At 31.9% G+C, this 19,667-nt stretch overlaps 1 protein-coding gene and 1 long non-coding RNA gene across 32 annotated transcripts in view; one reads left to right on the top strand and one right to left on the bottom strand.

Moving 5' to 3' along the window:
- The window catches only part of LOC141456803 (uncharacterized), a 120,459-nt gene that overhangs the window by 64,047 nt on the left and 36,745 nt on the right, over nt 1-19,667 (bottom strand). For 20 of the 31 annotated variants that reach the window (XR_012460022.1, XR_012460008.1, XR_012460020.1 and 17 more), the window contains 6 exons: nt 16,749-16,811; nt 15,269-15,447; nt 11,309-11,463; nt 3,668-3,772; nt 863-1,000; nt 626-701 (listed from right to left, as the gene is read on the bottom strand). This is a non-coding gene — a long non-coding RNA (uncharacterized lncRNA). Of the gene's footprint in view, nt 1-536; nt 702-862; nt 1,001-3,667; nt 3,773-11,308; nt 11,464-15,268; nt 15,448-16,748; nt 16,812-19,667 lie in introns of all 31 variants that reach the window. The other 11 variants (XR_012460025.1, XR_012460027.1, XR_012460030.1 and 8 more) reach the window with 3 other exon arrangements.
- The window catches only part of Gpb5 (Glycoprotein hormone beta 5), a 29,661-nt gene that overhangs the window by 1,347 nt on the left and 8,647 nt on the right, over nt 1-19,667 (top strand). The gene's annotated exons all lie outside the window — the stretch shown is intronic.

Here is a 19,667-nt window from a genome sequence, read left to right as displayed (position 1 = left end):
AATTCTACGGTGTTTACTACATTCGACTTGTCACGTCAGTTTTTTTAAAGAAAATTTTTTTCTCAAACTTTATTCCCTTTCTATGGATATCTCAATTATGAGTGTTATATTAATGATTACTATATGTTCCAATGATAGAATAATGTAACATATATCTTCCACGGACATTCTTATTTTTTTACTCACTCTCTAACTTCCTCAGGAAGCATTTCTGCTGCTGCCAGTAGGCATTTGGGATTTTTTTTTTTTTAAATCTATAACAGAGCTTTTGATTTTAAAGTTCCATGTAAAATCTGATGAACAACCACACGATTTTCTCTAATAGAAATTTACATAATTAAAAATTCTTGAAACTTATAATTTGACTAAGAACTTGGTTCATTTTACCAATATATGTACTTGTTCACTACTGTAAAAAAATACTTTTGAGCTTGTCGTCCCAGCTTCCCCAGAACTCTCTAAAAATCTATATTCAAAGAGAGTTTTAAACCCAAAAATTATAACGTATGCTCTGTCCAAATATGAGTTCTAATAACCTTTAGCGATTGCCTAGGAAATTGCAGAAAAAAACATATCTGTTCACTCGTACAGAACTATAACATCGTCTTGTTGGATTGATATTTACCAATTACACATATTACACTGGAGAACTGCTTAACTTAACCTCTCCCCTCTATAAACACCGCTAAGATCAAGTTCCTCTGGAAAATCAAGCAAATAAAAATACAATTTTAAATGTGTGTTGTACTAAGTTCAAAGATGGGCGAATGGAACCTTTTCGAAAAAAGAAATAATAAAACTAAAAAAAATCCATTTTATAAAGAGAGATTTCTAATTTCTTCAAATTTGGAATTTTGATTACCTATTGATTAGCTATTACAATCCAGAAATAGAGACTTAAATGACATGGAAGTGGCCACTTTACAGGAAAGCTTATCGCTTCTTTCCTTCATCTGAAGATACGCAGTAAGACTAGGAATTGAGCCATTATCAAGAAAACCTGAAAAAAAAAATCCAGAGCGTAATTTCTGGTGACAACTCAAATTTGAACATTAAAAAGAAAAGAAGAGTAATGAAAAGCACATAACTAAAAATTATTGCAAATGGAAGAAAGATTATTACCATTTTCAGACATCATTTATTTATTTATTTTTTATCAAGCTTTCGAACTAGGGACTAAGGTCTTCTTCAAGGGTTTGAACATATTTTTTACAGAAACAGGTTACAATCAGTTCATTATCTTATCAGAAGACACACAGTCACGATGAATTTTAAAGATATAAAATAAATTATAATTGTTCCTAAAGTAAAAGGTAAATAATTTTTGTAAACTACTTTGTATATGAAATCAATGAACATTGTAATCTGTTTCTGTAAAAAAAATATGACCCACAGCTTTGAAGATGATCTAGTCCCTAGAAAGCTTGATAAAAAATAAATAAAAAATTGTAACTTAAAATATCAGCAATCTTCTATCCCTTTGGATTAATGAATCAGTTACCAAAAAATATTAAAATGATTGCACGAATGAAAACTTGATTGTTTAACTAGATATTTTAAAGCTTGGTAATAGAGTTGTTTAAATTTTACTTTGAAGTAGAGAACTTTTGATTTTTTTTTTGTTTGCAACATAAAAAAACACAAACATGTCCATAGCGTAGTTACAAAAAAACGAGGTCAGCTATAAACATAACAAAAGGTTGATGATGCTTCCGTGGGAAAAGGCAAAGTTTGACAACCCTTAACATCTTTTTTGTGAGCCCTTCCCTAGGAGGAGTGCAGCAACACTTTCCCTTCATTGTAATTTTCCTTTTCTGATTTTTAATATGTAAATTTTAATTTAACCTACATAAAGTTAATTAATAGGGTTACCATTAAAAAAGTATTGTTGTAATTGTGCTCATTTACATCTAATACAAGTTTTGAGATACTTGAATAAGGAAAAAGTGATAATTACAAAGTATGATAAGGTTGTGATCAATATTTAGTAACAGGATGAGCCCAAATTAACAAAATTTTCTATTTTCCAAAAAAGGGCTCCTATAATTTCCTACAAAAATTCCATGCGTTCACAATTAGTGAACTAATAAGTAAACTAGGTATATCACTTTTATTTGATATATCTTTTCCAGGAAAGTTAATTTTAGTGAGCTCTTTGGTGAGGGTTGTCTTTTCTTTAAATTAAATTTTAATCCAAGCAACGTTTTCGTCCTAGACGCGACTTTTGTTGCTGTGGTTTTTTGTTAAGGTTTAGTAGATGGGCCCCAGAGAGGCTGTGCATGGCCGTTCCCAGCTTAGATTTTTTACAGAAAAAGATTCAAATGTGTTCAGTTATCTCGCTATAAAGAAAAAATCATTTCGTAATAATCCCTTCCTTGGACGAAAAAATACATTCAGCTAAACAGCACTTCCGTTGATAGATTTTAATTAAAAGCAACTGCTCGCTAAGAACCGTAGACCGAAATCAAATTTGACGCGATTTTCTGCTTTTGAGCTGTTATGGCAGCAAAAACACACACACACTCTGGGAGGTTGTGAGTGAGTAAAAACTTAATTTTATCTCAGAGGATTAAGGGTATGGTATTACTTCAAATAATTACTCTTATATGGGGTTAACGAGTGTGAAAATTAATCTTTTAAAGTAATTTCTGGTTGATGTTATCAGATTAGCTTAGAAAATCTTGTTGGAACTTGAGATTCTTTCGAATCTTTTAAGTCCCTATCATTATTCTTCAACTCCGAATACCAATGTGTATCGAATAAACCATGTTGTTAAAAAAATAAATTTATACTCAATGGCAACATGAATCTGAGATAAATATTCAATTTGGAAATATGCAATTTTCCATCAATCTGTGCTCAATTTGCACCCTCTACTGGGAACAAAGAATAAAATTCCCTCAGTAGCGAACGAAACAATTCAAAGAAATTAAGAAAAAAAGAAACAAACAAATTACCCGTTTTACCTTTCCATAATTATCGTATTTAAAAAACTTCCTTCACATTTCTTGATTTTTTAAAAAAAATATTCAATCAAATTGGAAGCATTCACAACAAATTTTATGGTTCAACTCTAGGGACAAACTAAATGTGTCTGCATTTGAGATTACCAGGCACCAAAACTAGGCTAATGTTAAATGTAATATCACAGATACTTGGTCAACGGCAGATCCAGAACGTGAATTGGCGTGGGGGGAGAGAACCAGAGAAGTGACTAGGATAATGGGTTAGCTGGGTGGACATAAAGCGAACCCTACACGGTCAATTTCATTGCCAATTCTTTGAAATGGGCTATAATATTGAAATGAAATCAGAAATACTGATGATAGGACAGCGGATAAATTGATATTGCTTCTTCTTTCCAATGATCTCGATCCGAATCTTTGTCACCTCTACATGTTACCGCTAGCCGTTTATACTTTTTGCAGCCGCCATCCAGTTGCGGTCGCTGAGGACACTCTTTGCATATTTATCTACTCCTGAATTCTCATCCTAAGGTTTCCAATTCGAATCTATCATCCATCTCACGCAGACGTTTCGAGCCGGTTCTCTTTAGTTATCCATTTTTGATAGAACGATAGGCTCATCTCAATCTCTTAACTTAATCCAAGCTTTCAGTCAATTCAAAAAGATTAATGGTTATTTTTTTTAAGCTACCGAATCGTACCTTCACTTACTAGGGCCACAGACTTGATGAAGCAATATTTTTTTTAAACACCAACAGGCGCTGTTCATCCAGCTTTGAGATGGTCCATGTTTCCGAGTCGTATACCTACAACAGAATAAACAGAATTAATCTCTTAAAAGCTTTCGACAGAAACCAGCATACCGACAAAGCTGGTTTAGCTTAATTTTCTCGGCAAATGCCAATTGTGTAGTGATAAATACTACTAATGAAAGCTACTAATTACTGCTAATATTGTTGCAACGTTAATTCTTATTACTGGCACAATTAATGCGTTTTAAAACTGCCTCTCGTGCTTAGGGAATCTGTTTAAAGGGCGAAATGCTTGAAATAAATACAAAAGGTATCAATCGATTCAGTTTATAGTGAAGAAGCCGCATTTGCAAGAAAGGTAGTTTAAGCAGTAAGAATTTAAATGATTAAATAAGGAACAAAAGTGTATTTCATTCAGTTAGCGGTTTTACATGCCATTAAAAATAAACTCACGATTATTTTGATAGATTTCACACTTAAGTTTTTTATTATTTTTCTCCTTTTTTCCCTACACCAATTGCAAAGAATGAAAACTGAAGCTCCCAACGATAAAGAAAAATTCAAAAATCGTGAAATGTAATTGTGTAACTTATCAATAAATTGAAGAATATTTTAAAAGATTTGACGGCTTATTGTTTAAAACGGAACAGTAATGGTATGATTGAGCAACTTGTCAATTTTTGGAGTGTTCACACCAGATTTGTTTCTCTTTTCTTTAGATTTTCTAAAAGTCATTAATTAGCCATTTTTTCCATTTCTCCAAGCTCCATTTCTGAACGAAAGAAACAAAAAAAAAAAATAAAAACACATTATAGCAGATCTTTATTATAAAATAAACAATCTTGACGTATTAAATGTTCTATTAATAATTGCACATGCTCCTGAAAATTTAAGATACGAGACTTAAGTATCCACGTAAAAATCTGGCACAATGTTTTATAAAGTCGAGTAAAACAAGTATTGCATAACTACGAGGGTCGTTTGAAAAGTCCGTGCAAAAATAAAAACTACTTAATTTTTTGGGGTAAACCTTTTTTATTTTTCAACATAGTCTCCTTTTAGGCTTATACACTTCGTCCAACGCTGCTCTAGTTTGTTGATCCCTTCCGAATAATAGGATTTGTCCAAGTCTGAAAAATAGCCATTCGTTTCTGCAATCACCTCCTTGTTTGAATAAAATCTTTTTCCCGCCAGCCATTTCTTCATATTGGGGAACAAATAGTAGTCCGAGGGAGCCAAGTCTGGAGAATAGGGGGGATGTGAAACGAGTTGGAACCCTATTTCCATTAATTTTGCGACCACAACTGCTGAGGTGTGAGCTGGTGCGTTGTCGTGATGGAAAAGGACTTTTTTGTGGGCCAATCGTGGGCGTTTTTCTTGCAGCTCGGTTTTCAAACGGTCCAATAACGATGAATAATATACACCTGTAATAGTTTTACCCTTTTCCAGATAGTCGATGAGGATTATTCCTTGCGAATCCCAAAAGACAGTCGCCATAATCTTTCCGGCCGAAGGAACGGTCTTCGCCTTTTTTGGCGCAGATTCCCCCTTGGTAACCCATTGTTTAGATTGTTCTTTGGTCTCAGGAGTGTAGTGATGTATCCATGTTTCATCCACAGTGACGAAACGACGCTTAAAGTCTTGCGGATTCTTCTGGAACAGCTGCAAACCGTCCTTGCAACACTTCACACGATTTCGTTTTTGGTCAAGCGTGAGCAATCGCGGCACCCATCTTGCGGATAGCTTTGTCATGTCCAAATGTTGATGCAAAATATTATGTACCCGTTCATTCAAGATGCCCACAGCACTAGCAATCTCACGCACCTTCACTCTTCTGCCATCCATCACCATATCATGGATTTTATCAATGATTTCTGGTGTAGTAACCTCAACAGGGCGTCCAGAACGTTCAGCGTCACTTGTGCCCATATGGCCACTCCGAAAATTTTGAAACCACTTATAAACTGTTCTAATCGAAGGTGCAGAGTCACCATAATGTTTATCAAGCTTCTCTTTAGTCTCCTCAGGCGTTTTGCCTTTCATAAAGTAGTGTTTAATCAACACACGAAATTCTTTTTCGTCCATTTTTGGAAAATCACTCGACTTCCTCGATTCAAACGAATGCCAAACACAAAGAAATAGACCGATCTGGCTGAAACTTGGTGAGTGTTCTTCCAAGAGATGCTACTAACTAAACATAACCTCGATACGCGCCAGTGGTGCTATCTCTCTGACTTTGCACGGACTTTTCAAACGACCCTCGTATATGAATATATTCATGTGAAAATTAAGTAATTTAATAAAACTTTCAAATGTAAATGTGGGAGCAACCCTTAGGTGTAAATATGTTCTAAGCTCTATACTATTAAAAATTCATCATAATCCTCAATTATATAAAATACCATAATTAACTTGAACAAAAAAAAAAATCGGAAAGTTATGACGTAATTTAAACTAACATTTAGGGAAAACTTTTCCAATTTAATAATGTTAAAAAGTATTTTCTTTTCTTACTTTTCCTAACAGAAGTTTGATTCTTGACAGTACATTGTTTAAACGAAAAAATGGTTATAGAATTTTCTTTGTTACATAACAAGATCAAAGCTTTAAGTTTTTTGTTTTTTTATTTTATTTTTTTGATGTGTATTCCGTTTCATGATATCTGTAATATTTTTTGTCATTTAATTCTCAATAAAGGTGTATATATTTCTAAATAATGTTTTTTCAGTCAGTGTATTCTGTTTGGCCATCTATTATACTAAATATTTCAATTTAAAAATTTAGCCAAATAGAAGTAAACAATATTAATTACAAAACAAGAATATAACTCACATTACAAAGAAGAAACAACAATTTTGTAAATATTATTTTGGTTCCAAAGAAGTATTAATTAAATACTAGCACAAAGATGGTTTAAAGTGATTAATAGCAATGGATTTTACTTTTAACAATAAACTAGTAAGTCTCAAAAAGCACGCAAAGCCTTGCCATTCATGGAGGCCACGATCATTGAATTCATTTGAGTTTGTGATTATATAAGTTAACAGCTTAATGGATTTTCAAGGAATGTTCAAAATAATCTCTGATCAAAGATAAGCTGAAAGAAGGGCGGTGATGGGGTAGCGAATATGCCACCCACTTAAGGTTCTTGACACCCTATGCGTACCCCAAGCTAACAATACAATTACACTCACCCCACACAATAATGCTATAGAAGCTAGTCTGTAGAGGAAATTGATTTGAGTTTGGCGCAAGCCTAAGTAAACAATTCACATCTATCAGTGAACTGTATAATAAATAGTTAATGAAAGATCTAATAAAGTTCATTTAGATTCTAATTTTTTTCCCTTCTTTTATAAATTCAAATCTCAAAAGCCAATTCACCAAACCTATCTGATTAAAGAAATGTTTCCCCAAATTTCTTAACAATAATGATTAGAAATCGAATTTATTTTTCTGCCCAATTTCTTTGGCTAGATAGTTTTAGCCTTCTGGGTTCGGATGTACTCAAGAAGCGTTCCTCCAAATGAACAGTCGAAGCTATAGCTCTCTCTTATTTGAGATTAGGTGCCACCAAAAAATGAAAAACGTACTTTATGTTTCTCTTTAGGTCACACAGCGTTCGTAGCCAGATGATGAATACATTAGGTTTTTATTACTGTCGCATATGGCATCTCTACTGGAAGCTAACATGCACATATCGATAACAATAATTGAAACACGGTCAACTGTTAGGCACATACTCAACTGCAAACCAGAGAGTTTTTAAATTCCTCCAATATTACTCCTTTACTATGCCTATTGGAATAAACTGAGAGATTGGATTAAAATATTGTTGGGGAAAAAAATAATGTAACAAAAAAAAAACAAATTAACTTGAGGCTTCAGAAATGTTACATTTTTATTTTAATTTTACTAAAAGCTTAAATCATCTGACTGAATAGCTGTTGCCGTATATACAGATCATTTTCAAATCGTTAAGTGCAATAAAAGTACTTTAGAAAGAAATATAATCCGAAATTCTTCAAAAAATAAACTTTTGTGGAAAAATGTTTCAGATAAAAATGATTGACCTGCTAAATAGTACATCAATTTTAAAGTAAATCTTTAGTCATCTTCTTGGAAGCCATAAAAATGGCAAAATTGAATTTATGCAATCCTTCAATTATATCCTCAAAATCTCGTCTCAAAACTGAAATACATCTTTTTATGCAACTTAAGAGATAATAAACTTAATACAGAAAAACAATTAGTAATTAAAAATGATTTTTAATTAATTATTCTGCTTAGTATTACAAAATTTTACTAGTGGAATTGGTGGAAGAACTAATGTCGAAGATAAAAGCTTATCGTACGGACACTATACAAGCACGAAACTTTCACTTAAGTATCAACTCTGAATCTCATTAGATAAGAGAATCCTGACGGTCACAATATGAATTCAAACGACATTATTATCTGTATTTTCTTAAAATAGTCCTTTTCAACTAATGCAAACGTTTGTTCAATAGAAAATAAACATGTAAACTAAATATTACCTAGTTATGGTGGGTCTATATTTTACAATTATTTAAAATAATCTCGTTAGGAAGACAGGGCGCTCTATTGGGCGCTTGAGGAAGTGCTCAGTGCTACGAAATTGAATAGAATATGTATTATTTTTTTTAATTACGGACCTACTATCCCCACATTGTTACGATCTATTGAAAATTTGCAATTACAATAGATTATTGATTAGAGTTTGGAAACCATAAATAATATTTGGTTGGAACACCCAATTTACATGCATTACAGCAAAATCTTGGGCAAATATACTGTATTTGTTTTATATTAATTCTTTTGATCCAATTAAATATAACGAAGAATTTTAATTATTACTAAATTCTTGGTTCGCATCGTGGTTAGCTTAAACCTACAAAATTTAAAAACTTCACCAATAATAATAAATTATATGAAAGCATGAGATAATATAAGAACGAGTTCAACTGTTTCAACCTTACAGACATATCCAGGGCAGTTTGATATGGAAAATACAAGTTATTTTGATTCGAGAGGCAAGTAGGAATTATTTGTGGACACCTCTATGTTTAAATGTTTTTATAGAACATTTGGCCTAATAGTAAACATCGTCAGCCATGTACTGCATTACATTATAATTCTTATTCTGATCTAAAATTACAGTAATGCTTCCTAAAGTAATTGGAAATATACTTATTCTATATTAAAAATTATTATTCTAGACCATAATGTAATTGCTACTATGTAACGAACTAAAAAAATTAACGCTGCACGAACGTTTTTTTTAATCCATGACAAGTTTTTCTTCGGAATTTCAACCATCACCCATACACAACAAATGTAGTGTGAGATAGAAACACAGTATGAAGTCAAATTCTGTGTACGAAACTAATTGATCAAGCTCCGATAATGGATGAAATTCCCAAACCCATTAGGGATTCGAAAAAGCATAAGTAGATATGTTTATATAAACATAGTATCAGCGATAGTATCAAGCACTGCGGACCTAACCACATTTTCAAAATAAAATGTAAGTACATATGAACAAGTACAACAAGTATACGCAAATGCGATTAACCAAAAGTAAGTGCTCAGTAACAAGCGCTACAAAAGTAAATGGAATAGAATAATCTTTGAAGTAGAATAAGAAGAAGTATTTCTAATTACTTCAATACCATTCCTGTAATTTTACTACCAAATTTTACAAGGCTGACGATGACTTTATCAGGCAAACTTCCAGGAAAGACATTGTAACAATTAGGAGTCTTCGTCTAGTAGCAGAAGAACAGCATTTTTTACTTTATGTGGCATCAGTCTAAAATATTTTTGTCATATTAATCTTAGTGCTGCTTAATTATGCTTATTTAAGTGATGTTCTCAACACTTAACTGCTCATTATTTCAAGCCATGTTCTAACATAGTTACTAAACTCTTATGAAACTCGTTTAGCTGAATTCAAATTAAACTAAGATTCACATAAATTAATAAAGCTAACCTAGAGTTAAGGGCAGCTTCTTTTTTTAGCACTGAACAGATAAAATGTTCTGAACTTTTTTTTAGGGTTGCTGAATATACTGTACACTGTATTAATTTGGGGAGTCGTATTATTTAGAATATGAAAATAAGTTAATTCTGTTTAAGATTTCAAATTTATTGAATAGGTCTCAAGAGAGTAGTGAGATTTAGGATGAGATGATAAAATAGGTTGAATTAATATACGGTAAATGTACGGTAAATCTGAGGTAGTTTATTATGAAAGTCAGAAAAAAGTTGACTGTTAGTAATTATCTAGGTGTTAAAAGAATGGAGTAAAAAGTTCTCAGTATATAATTCTTTGCCTCATAAAGTAAACCAAGCACTCTCTTAGGATGCTTATTATTAAAAAAAAAACTTTTTTAACGACCTCTAAATTAATCTATATTTTCAAGTATATATCCGCTTAAATTTTTTATACTTCCCACATCACGTCTCCTAGATTTTAATTATTTAAAATAAGACTCTTATTACTAAAAATACAGTATAGCTCAGATACGGGCAAAAATTTAATCAATTAAATTCTAATTGAATTAAAACTAAATTTAATTGGCCAAAATTAGTTGTCTCACAAAAAAATGAGAATTACTGTAATACATGCATAAGACGATTACTCACAAATTAACTGAGTAATGTAGCCTTACGTGATATCTTTCTAATCCAGGAACGTCATACTAATGAAGTTGTGTAGCAGACAGATTGACAAAATAATAGACTAATACATTAATAGGTAACATGTAATGCGGTAAAAAATAAGTTAAATATGGTCTTATATAAGCCTAATGAGTCATCAAAATGGTTAATTTTCGCCAATATTTGTCAGTTTCACTTTACTTTCTCAAAAAAAGAATCTCGTATGAACACACATATGACTTTTTCTTACCATAATTTACGAACATAATTGATTTTTAATTGTAACTTACAATTGTATAATAAAAAGAAAAAAGAGATCCAATTAATAATAATGTTGATAGGATGCGACACATTCCCTTTGAACCAAACTATATTATTAATCAGGAACAAATTACAAACCAAACTGATATTTAAGCTCAAGTAAACCATTAGATCAGCTTCAAATGAACCCGTTTGTCAAATTCATAGTAAATTGCAGGAAAAGTCTTTCTTTAAAATTGCACTTCCGTTGTATTGATTTTCTTTCTTCTTGGAAGTTTGGTTAGAAATTTAATAATCAAATACTTAAAACGTAGTAAAACCTTAAAATATCTAAATGGAAGTTTAGAAAACCATATTTAACTCCTCGTAAAAAGATAGTATGAGATGGTCCTACGTAGATCTAGTGAGTCACCAACACAGTTAAATGTGAGTGTAAGGGTGGACTTATCTTAGTCTACAGAATCGTTTGCTTGTGAAGTCCATGTCTGAAAAAAATTAATCGAAAAGTATAGGAGACACTCAGAAAGGTGGCCTAGCCAAAACGTGGTCCGAACCATAAGTTGACAAGTCATACGTATATTCCGTTTATAATTTAAGACAATCGCGTTTAAATCAACAAAAAGGATTAAAAGAACAATATTATACCTGTAGAAATGCTTTCCCCCAAGAAAACTGCAATTCTTCATTTTCCATAAGCATCATAGTCTATTGCTTTTATCCATGGATATCCGGCTGCGGAAGTGCTTCTCGACCAACTCTTAACGTAATGGGACCAAGAATCTTGGATACTCAGAACATTCCTGCAAAAATAAAAATATGTTAGATCAATTTTTAGAAATAATCAAGCATCGTATGGGAATGATTTATACACATTAAAGCCACATATTATTCATATTAAAAAAAATAAATAGCAAAATTGCAGTAAAAAATAAATATAAATAAAGTAAACTGAAACCACCATAACATATATATTGGGAGTAAAGAAAGATGGATAACAGTTAAATTCTGTTTGTCTACATTTTAAACTGTTGTATACAAAGAGGAGGAAAACAATATTAATTTTCTTAACAACTTGTCTACTACAGCTACAACGTCAATTATTATATGTGAAAAATCACTGTGAAGAATATATCAACAATTAATAATTGATAAATTTGTTTCTACATTGATTAAAGAGACCAAATAAGTTATAGAGTGAGTATATGTAATAAATAAGAGTATCACCTCAACAAAGTTGGAAAATAAGAGTCTAAATGAAAGTTAACTGAGTAATCCAGGTAATTTCAAAGGGCCTGTGTGCTTCTCTGGAAGGTCGTGATTAGAAGAGAATTCTAAATTTATGTGGTTGTTTGCTTTACTCTCACTAACTTACTAAATGTAAGTTGTACAGAACTGCCTAAAAGAGCGGTAAATTAAAGAGTGAAGAATTTCAACTGATTACGAAAAGATTCATTTACCTCCAACAGGTTTTCATATTTTTCTTTTAGTAATCCATCTGATGCCTAAAAATAATCTTTCTCTGCGTACTCGTTCAGCTAAATCTTTTATTCCTTGAATTATTTTTTTTATTGGAGTAGACATCAGTTACTTTATGCATTCATACTTTAAAAAACACATTTATGTTGTTACAATTTAGGCAAACAAATTCAATGGCAAACACATTTTTATTAGGAAATCCTTGTCTTTGCAAATCTGTCGCTTTTCTATGGTTTTTGAGTTACAATAGGTAACATATGGCCAAGCAGAAATGAAACCCTTCGAAAGAAATATATTCAAGGTGATAAGTTTTATCGACAATGAGAAGAGAAATACTTTTTGGTCAACGATTTGTTTATTTATCTTTGCGTTTCGGATACAATACACCCTTTCATCAGGAATTCTTTTGTGATGGGGAACGTGTAACCGTAAAGTTAAACAAGTTATTGTTGTGTAATATCCATAAAATAAGGCTTGCTTAAAAAGAAATATATGTTGGGCTCAATTTTCGCTTTCATTCTCTCTAGAAAAAAAATGAAAAAACAATACTTTGTTTTCACGAATTTCAAATTTACCCGTCAACTGCAGTATTCTCAGTTCGATCAATAAAAAATCTCCGAAGATAGACACTTTAATTTTATTTAACCGCAACGGAAAAAAAAAATAAACAAATTACAGGATGGGAAAAAAAAGGTCGACTACTTTTATACATGTTTTCATTATTAAAAATATAATTGGAAAAAACCCATTTTACTTTCTGCCTTGCCTTGGTTGTTTAAAATTTCAAAATTCTGAAATTATTTATTAAAAAAAAACTGAAGTCTCATTGATTATAAAAAAGGTTCTTGTATTTTCTATGTTGTAGTTGCTGTTGTTCTTTGTATGTTATTTCTGCAAAAAAGTTATTTTCCACGGCAATCGTTGAAGTTTACAACACATTTTTCTTCCAAATATTTTCACTTACTTTTATTATTCAGAAAAAAAAGAAGTAATTTTATTATAAAGAAGTAATCGATGTAAGATTTAGTATCTCTAAATCCATTGCTACATATTTTGTTAGGGGAATCTTCACTATTTTACGAGATTTTTTCCTTCCAGTTTCTTACGCATATTTTCTCTTATGGCTCCAGATTCCATAGTTTTTTTGTGTTTAAACCAAATAATATTGTAACTCTTTTCATGCAGGAGGTCATTTCCTCCTCTCAGTCAGGTCTTCGCACGGGCTTCATTTAAAGCAGGTGGAAGCATTAGTATTTTCTGAGCGTAATGTCCTTTAGAAAATAATTTATTTTTTGGAAGTACTCGGTCTACAGCTCAGACGATATCTGTAAATATTTACCGTCAAGACTTCGTTTTTTGTGCCCTTTGCCTGACCAGCAAAAGGGTAAAAAGGTTAACGTTATGCCGCAAGCTGGCCTTAAATAACTAAAGTTTCCTCTCTAAAAGCTCCAAGAATCTTGGCTGAAGAATAATTACAGAATATCTCTTGGTTTTTGACTCTACATTAGAAGGATCACTATGCTAGCACTCTAGATGGCTAAGGACCGCTAAAGACCTTTTTTTTTTCAGCACCAAGCAAATAGTAGACATCCAATTCTAACAAAAACCCAAAACTAATCCATCTTGCTTGCCTTCTTGTGACGAGTTCCAACCAGAATTCGAAATATAAAGTAGGCTTGAGAACGATATTTTTAGCTTGAGTGTAGCGTATTAAAATACGACTTAGTAGAACTGGGAGAAGTCGCAAAAAGTAAAGGCCTAAGCCCGAACATACAGGAAGTATAAGAAAACTTCGAGGTACCAAGGTAAATCGGAAGAAAATATTTAGCTGATGATCATGGTTTCCCTAAGAGCTCAACAATTATGAACAATTATTTAGGAACAGTCCGTGACAAAGAAAAATGAAGTTAGAGACGTATGAAAAATAATTCAAGTTAAAGTTGCAGATCTGCATGCATGCCATGGAGAGTACTAAATTTAAAAACAATTATTCGGACCATCTTAGAGAAAATCTTTTTTAAAAAAGTGTTAGAAATATTTTCCAGCCGCAGGGAATTTGAAACCATATTTTTCTAGTGATAACTCAATATTGTCAATTGTAATCCTTCCTCGAATGTGAAATAAGAAAAAGGAATACTAAATGGAATAGAATAATTTTCGATAATTAAATTAATTCAAGACACATATTGAAAAGCTTAGTTTTCTAAAGGCAAATCGAATTCAAAGTGAATTAAATTGTTTGATTAACTGTGCCTCGATTTAACTTTTCACTTTGTTTCAATAGTGTCACACTGCAGAGTTGGAATAGAAAAAAAGGTCGGATGAGAGCATTACCAAAAAAAAAAAAAAAAAAAACCACAAGAATTTTAATTCCATTTAATTCAATTTGGATCATGCTCCCTGAGTTTCCTCTTTAAACAGCAGTTAACTTACTTTTAAATGAAATTTTCTGGAATAATTTTTTTCTTACCCCAGAACACTTTTCCACTTAAAAAATATTATACTCTCAGCAGGGCAATAAACTTGAAAGATTTTGCTTTTCTTAAGTTTACTTTTCTTTTTTTATAAATATTTGTTTTTTTTTTATTCAAACTAATTTTCAATTTTTTAAAACATGATCGTAAACAATAATTCCTGTTAGGGGAGGGATTAGCTATGTGGTTAGCGTACTCGATTCCCACGCGGAGGTCCCGGGTTCGAATCCAGCTGCTAACCCTTAGATTTTCTCTTCCTAGGAGCTTCTTACTTACAGCTCACTGTCCGGTGATGGACAGTGTTGTCTGTAACGAGAGAACACTGTCCGGAGGCCGGCAGTACACTGGAAAAAGCTCCGAGCGCTAATAACCTCAGCTGTTGATGCGCTAAAAAAAAAAAAAAAAAAAAAAAAAAAAAAAAAAAAAAAAAAAAAAAAATTCCTGTTTTCTTGCCCGAATCTAAGCGGCCTTAGGATAATTTTCTCAAACGGCAAAAAATACCGTCCTACACCAACCTGTCAGTGATGTATAGAAGTTTCAAAGAAGAAAAAATTTATGGACAGCATTCCTTGGACTCAAACCCTGTAGGTTTTGAATCCAACAATGCTCTCTCTTAACGAGTATATAATTATAAAAAAAACTTATAATTACTAACCATTACTGCATGACAACGCTACGTTAGGAACAATTCTCAGGCATTAGGCTTAATCTTAATTTGAAGCGATCAGCTGACTACATTTGTTGTTGTTTACAGGTTGCCCACAATAATGTGTCTAGTAGTAAAATATTCAGATTATTAGAGTCCTTTCCTTTCAGTATCAACAATTCTAAATCCTGAAAAATTCAAAGTAAGAGTTTATTAAAATTTATCAGGAATAGCCCTTTGTATATAGTAAAAAACATGGTATAGCAAATATTAACAGAGCTGAAGTAAAAACAAAAAAATTCTTAGCAATACGTAGGTAAAACATAACATGTAATATCTAAAATACTTCAGGTTGTTTTAAAAACCAGAACCAGCATAAACCTGGGAAAGAAAAATGGAATTTATATCAATCTTTTTACAAATAATAGCAAAAATAAGTTTAAAAAAAAAAAAGTAACGTGAGGAGATTTGCTCAGTTTTTAGAACAATGAACTTCCACGCAGAGATCCAGGGGTTAGTATGAATCCATCTTATTCTTAGATTGTCTTTCCCTAGCAGCCTCTTACAGCTCACTGTCCGGTGACAACATATTAAAAAAAGACTTCTGGCGTCAATAATCTTAGAATATGACATACCTAAAATTATTACTTAAGAAAAATTAATACTATACATATATTAAAAGCATAATAACAACTTTACAGACTCGAAAATCAACTTTCTAAACGTTTGAGTTAGCTAGGTCAATCTCACTGTAGATAACTAGAAGTAGGAGACAAATCTATCACCCACCAGAACAGAGGTTATGGATGGAATAAAGGCGACTGATTCATTCGGAAACAGTCCGCCCATGGTCGTTTATCTACTTACACGTAAACATTCATGAAAACCTTGTCAACTGTTACAATTCGTTTAAAACCTTTTGCAAATCACTTACAGTGCTTACCAACGTTATTTGTTACCACCTGAAGCAGAAGACATTACTCCATCGTTCTCTGTTCTGTGTTCGCTGCTATTCTCGAATGCCTCTCTCTCAAACATACACTCTAAGGCATGCTATAATTTATTTAATAACTCGTGATATTCATATCAATGCTACAACCCCGCACAAACCATCCTAATTCTAACCCATCCTTTCAGATTGCTCTAACACTCGATATCTACAATTCCATCACGATTGTAATATCTCCTCACACTGGTAACAAGAGAAATAAAAAGAGGACGAAAAGACAGTTAGATTATGTTGTCGTCATTGACTGCCTTAGGACGTGCAGAGAACCAACAAATCCAATGTCACTCAGTACTCAGTGATTTCCTAGTACACCATAAATTTTCTAGACGTTCCTCCCCAAGAGTTATTGGATCTTGATAAAATCTGCTGTATTATTCAAATAAATTTATTTTGTTCTATTTCTTGGTATTATCTCATAAGAACTATAAAACAGAAGTAGAATTCTATCAATTTATGCTGAATATTTGAGTATATATTTACCTGTAACATAACAAGGGCGATAACTTTAGAAAAGAATCATTTGTTGCCACTGTTGAAGAGTAACTGGAAAAAAAGAACAAAGAAATTACACAACTTAACAAAAGAAGCACAACTCTGTAAGCAATTAGATATCATTAGTTAAATATTAGCAACCTTTTTTAATCAAAAGGAATACATTTTTATTCGAAAAAAGTATCAATCACGAATTGCTTTAGATTATTGTTTTAACTTTTACGTTTTAATCTTAACCTAGAGAATGGCCAAAAATATCGTTTAAAGTTTAGAACCAACTTTTGATGTTAGACGTACCGCTTTGATTTAAAATTTTGTCACAGAATAATAATTTTAATATGTTCTAGGGAGGTTATAATGCTTCCTTCGATAGAACCATCCTATCATAGGTATAATACTAAAGATTAACTCTTTTTTTTTTTAGCACAAATTCTGAGTTTCAAGAAAATTAAATTTTGTAAACAGCGATGAGAAAAGGTTGAGTGATTTTCATACTTGTTCATATTTTTTAAGATTTATTCCAGACTGACTTCTTTCGGAATTAGTTTGCATGAACATAGGATTCGTAATTTCATTTCCTTGAATTTTGTGTGTTTTCTTCTTACTTCCGCCATGCTAACAGTATCACAGTCTGAGCTTGTTCTACTTTCCACCCACCCGCCTACCCTGAAACTCAGAATATCTTACATTCAGCAGAACAAATCCTCTCAACACTTTTCTCTTTCCTTATTTTACAGTCACTTTCGTCCTTAAACTGCTTATTTTTTGCACTTATGTGCACATCTCTAGTATTTCCTTTTAATTAAATTATAAAAAAGTATTTAAAGAAGATTAAACAAAATAAAGGTATTGTCAATTTTTTTCATGCAGACTTCTAAATGACTAGAAGATGTTGGAGATTGAGAAGGTTACCTGGTAAAAATCTTTCTTTGCGGGTGGGTATAGTTCCTAGTAATAACAATGCGTACTTTTTACAAAATTTGCACATTTCAAAAAATAAAAATAAAATAAAGGGCATCAATTTCTATGGTCATTAGCGCCTTTTACATTCTAGAGACCTATGTATTGTGGACACTAAGCACAGACAACGCCTGTATCTTCAGGCAGTGAACTAGATTCGAACATAGGACCTCCTCTACCGAAAAAATTAAGTCTCACTAGACGTTTAATTTTTTCGAAAATGCCTTTACTTAAGATAGTTTCTAAACTTCGAGTACCAATTAAAGAAAAAGTTGTTTAGTAACTTTTATTAGAAAAATGTTTCAAAAAAAAGGTTATTATAAAGACGGATGGAAGATTTGGAATAAGATCTCTTAAGTGTCATGCCGATTTAACGTGCTGTTTTATAAGCTGCATAATTTTAATAAGAATGAAAAATGTTTTAAAATTAATAAACAATTTATAAGTTAGAATCTTGAGAATTGTTATGAGAGAAATTTATTTTAAAGAAAATTATAAATATAAATGTTCACATTCGCCTTTTTATTATTATTGTTTGTTAAATTAAGAAAATTTTGATAAAGCAGTAACAAATTCACCAGCTAGTTAAATTAGATCTGAAACTGCAGTCAAATTAGTTGGCTACAAGTTTCTGAGCTATTTAGCAAACATACTTGGCACTACGTATGTTCAACATGTTGTAAATGTTATAATAATATTGATAGATTAATCATAACATTGATGAATTTATAATAACATTAGAATATGTTAGTGTGATGTGCGTGGAATTATAGATGGGTGATGATTATTGAGCGACATTTAATACTAGAAACCTCCATTCAAAGCACAAAGACTATCCATGCGATTAATGATATTAACTAAAATATCAACTACATTAATTAAAATAATTTCATTCAAACATTCCTCTAGTTAAATTATCGATCCTTGCTAATCATCCTACGGTTTTATGAATCTAAAGATGTGCCATTATACCCTGTTTGTATTTTATGGATTCTATAAATTAATGACGAAATTAATATAGCTCATAATTCATCAGTTTAGTGTTTCCCACCCTTTTTTGGGGCAATTCATTTTCCGACGTTCCCAACTAACTTTCATTAGTTCCGCGGTGATGGATAATATCTTAAGATTTTATTCGCCGTAGAGCTCGTGTATGATGTATCCAAGATAGGTTTTGGACTTTCACACATTATAATATAGATGTAGATCAATCAGATTGGTGTAAAGATTTCGACTTCGCTTACTGCCAGCAATGTAATAAGAGATGGAAAAATAAGGAAAGTCGAAATCTTTACACCAATCTGATTGATCTACATCTATATTATAATGTGTGGAAGTCCAAAACCGGTCAGAGATACATTAAAGATGTACGCTACATGCGATAAAATCAAAGGATATTCTCTACATTCTTTGATAAGAAGTTTATCTAATCAAAATCAAAGTTCACAAAATTTCAACGTTTGAACTAAAGTTCCAATTTGGAATACTTCCTCTAGAGAGCAGTAAAAGGAAATAAAGAAAACATTTTCTAGCTTTCAAATACAGAACCCATTAATTTTAGAGGTGAACGTTTGAGAAGAAATTATACATCTCCCTGGTCACCCCAAATTAATTCAGTACGTCCAACATGTTGGAAGTTATTACTACGGCTACATGGAGGTGGAACTGTAAAAGAGATTAGTTTTGTGTAATCGCGACATTCAGAAGGTGATAGAGAGTAACTGGATATAACAAATGTTTATCTCGAGTAAATTATATTTTCAGTAAATAAAACATTAATAATAATTATCATTTTAATAAAAAAAAGTAATTTTATTAATGATTAACTCAGTAGTAGTACGGAAGGGATTAGCTATGTGGTTAGCGTAATGGACTCCCACGCGGAGGTCCCGGGTTCGAATCCAGCTGCTGGCCCTTAAATTTTCTCTTCCTAGGAGCTTCTTACAG

Source organism: Rhodnius prolixus, unplaced genomic scaffold, assembly GCF_049639745.1.
Source record: "Rhodnius prolixus isolate KJV_2025 unplaced genomic scaffold, Rpr scaffold_10, whole genome shotgun sequence".
Classification (NCBI taxonomy): domain Eukaryota; kingdom Metazoa; phylum Arthropoda; class Insecta; order Hemiptera; family Reduviidae; genus Rhodnius; species Rhodnius prolixus.
This window is presented reverse-complemented; position numbering and strand designations above follow the sequence as displayed.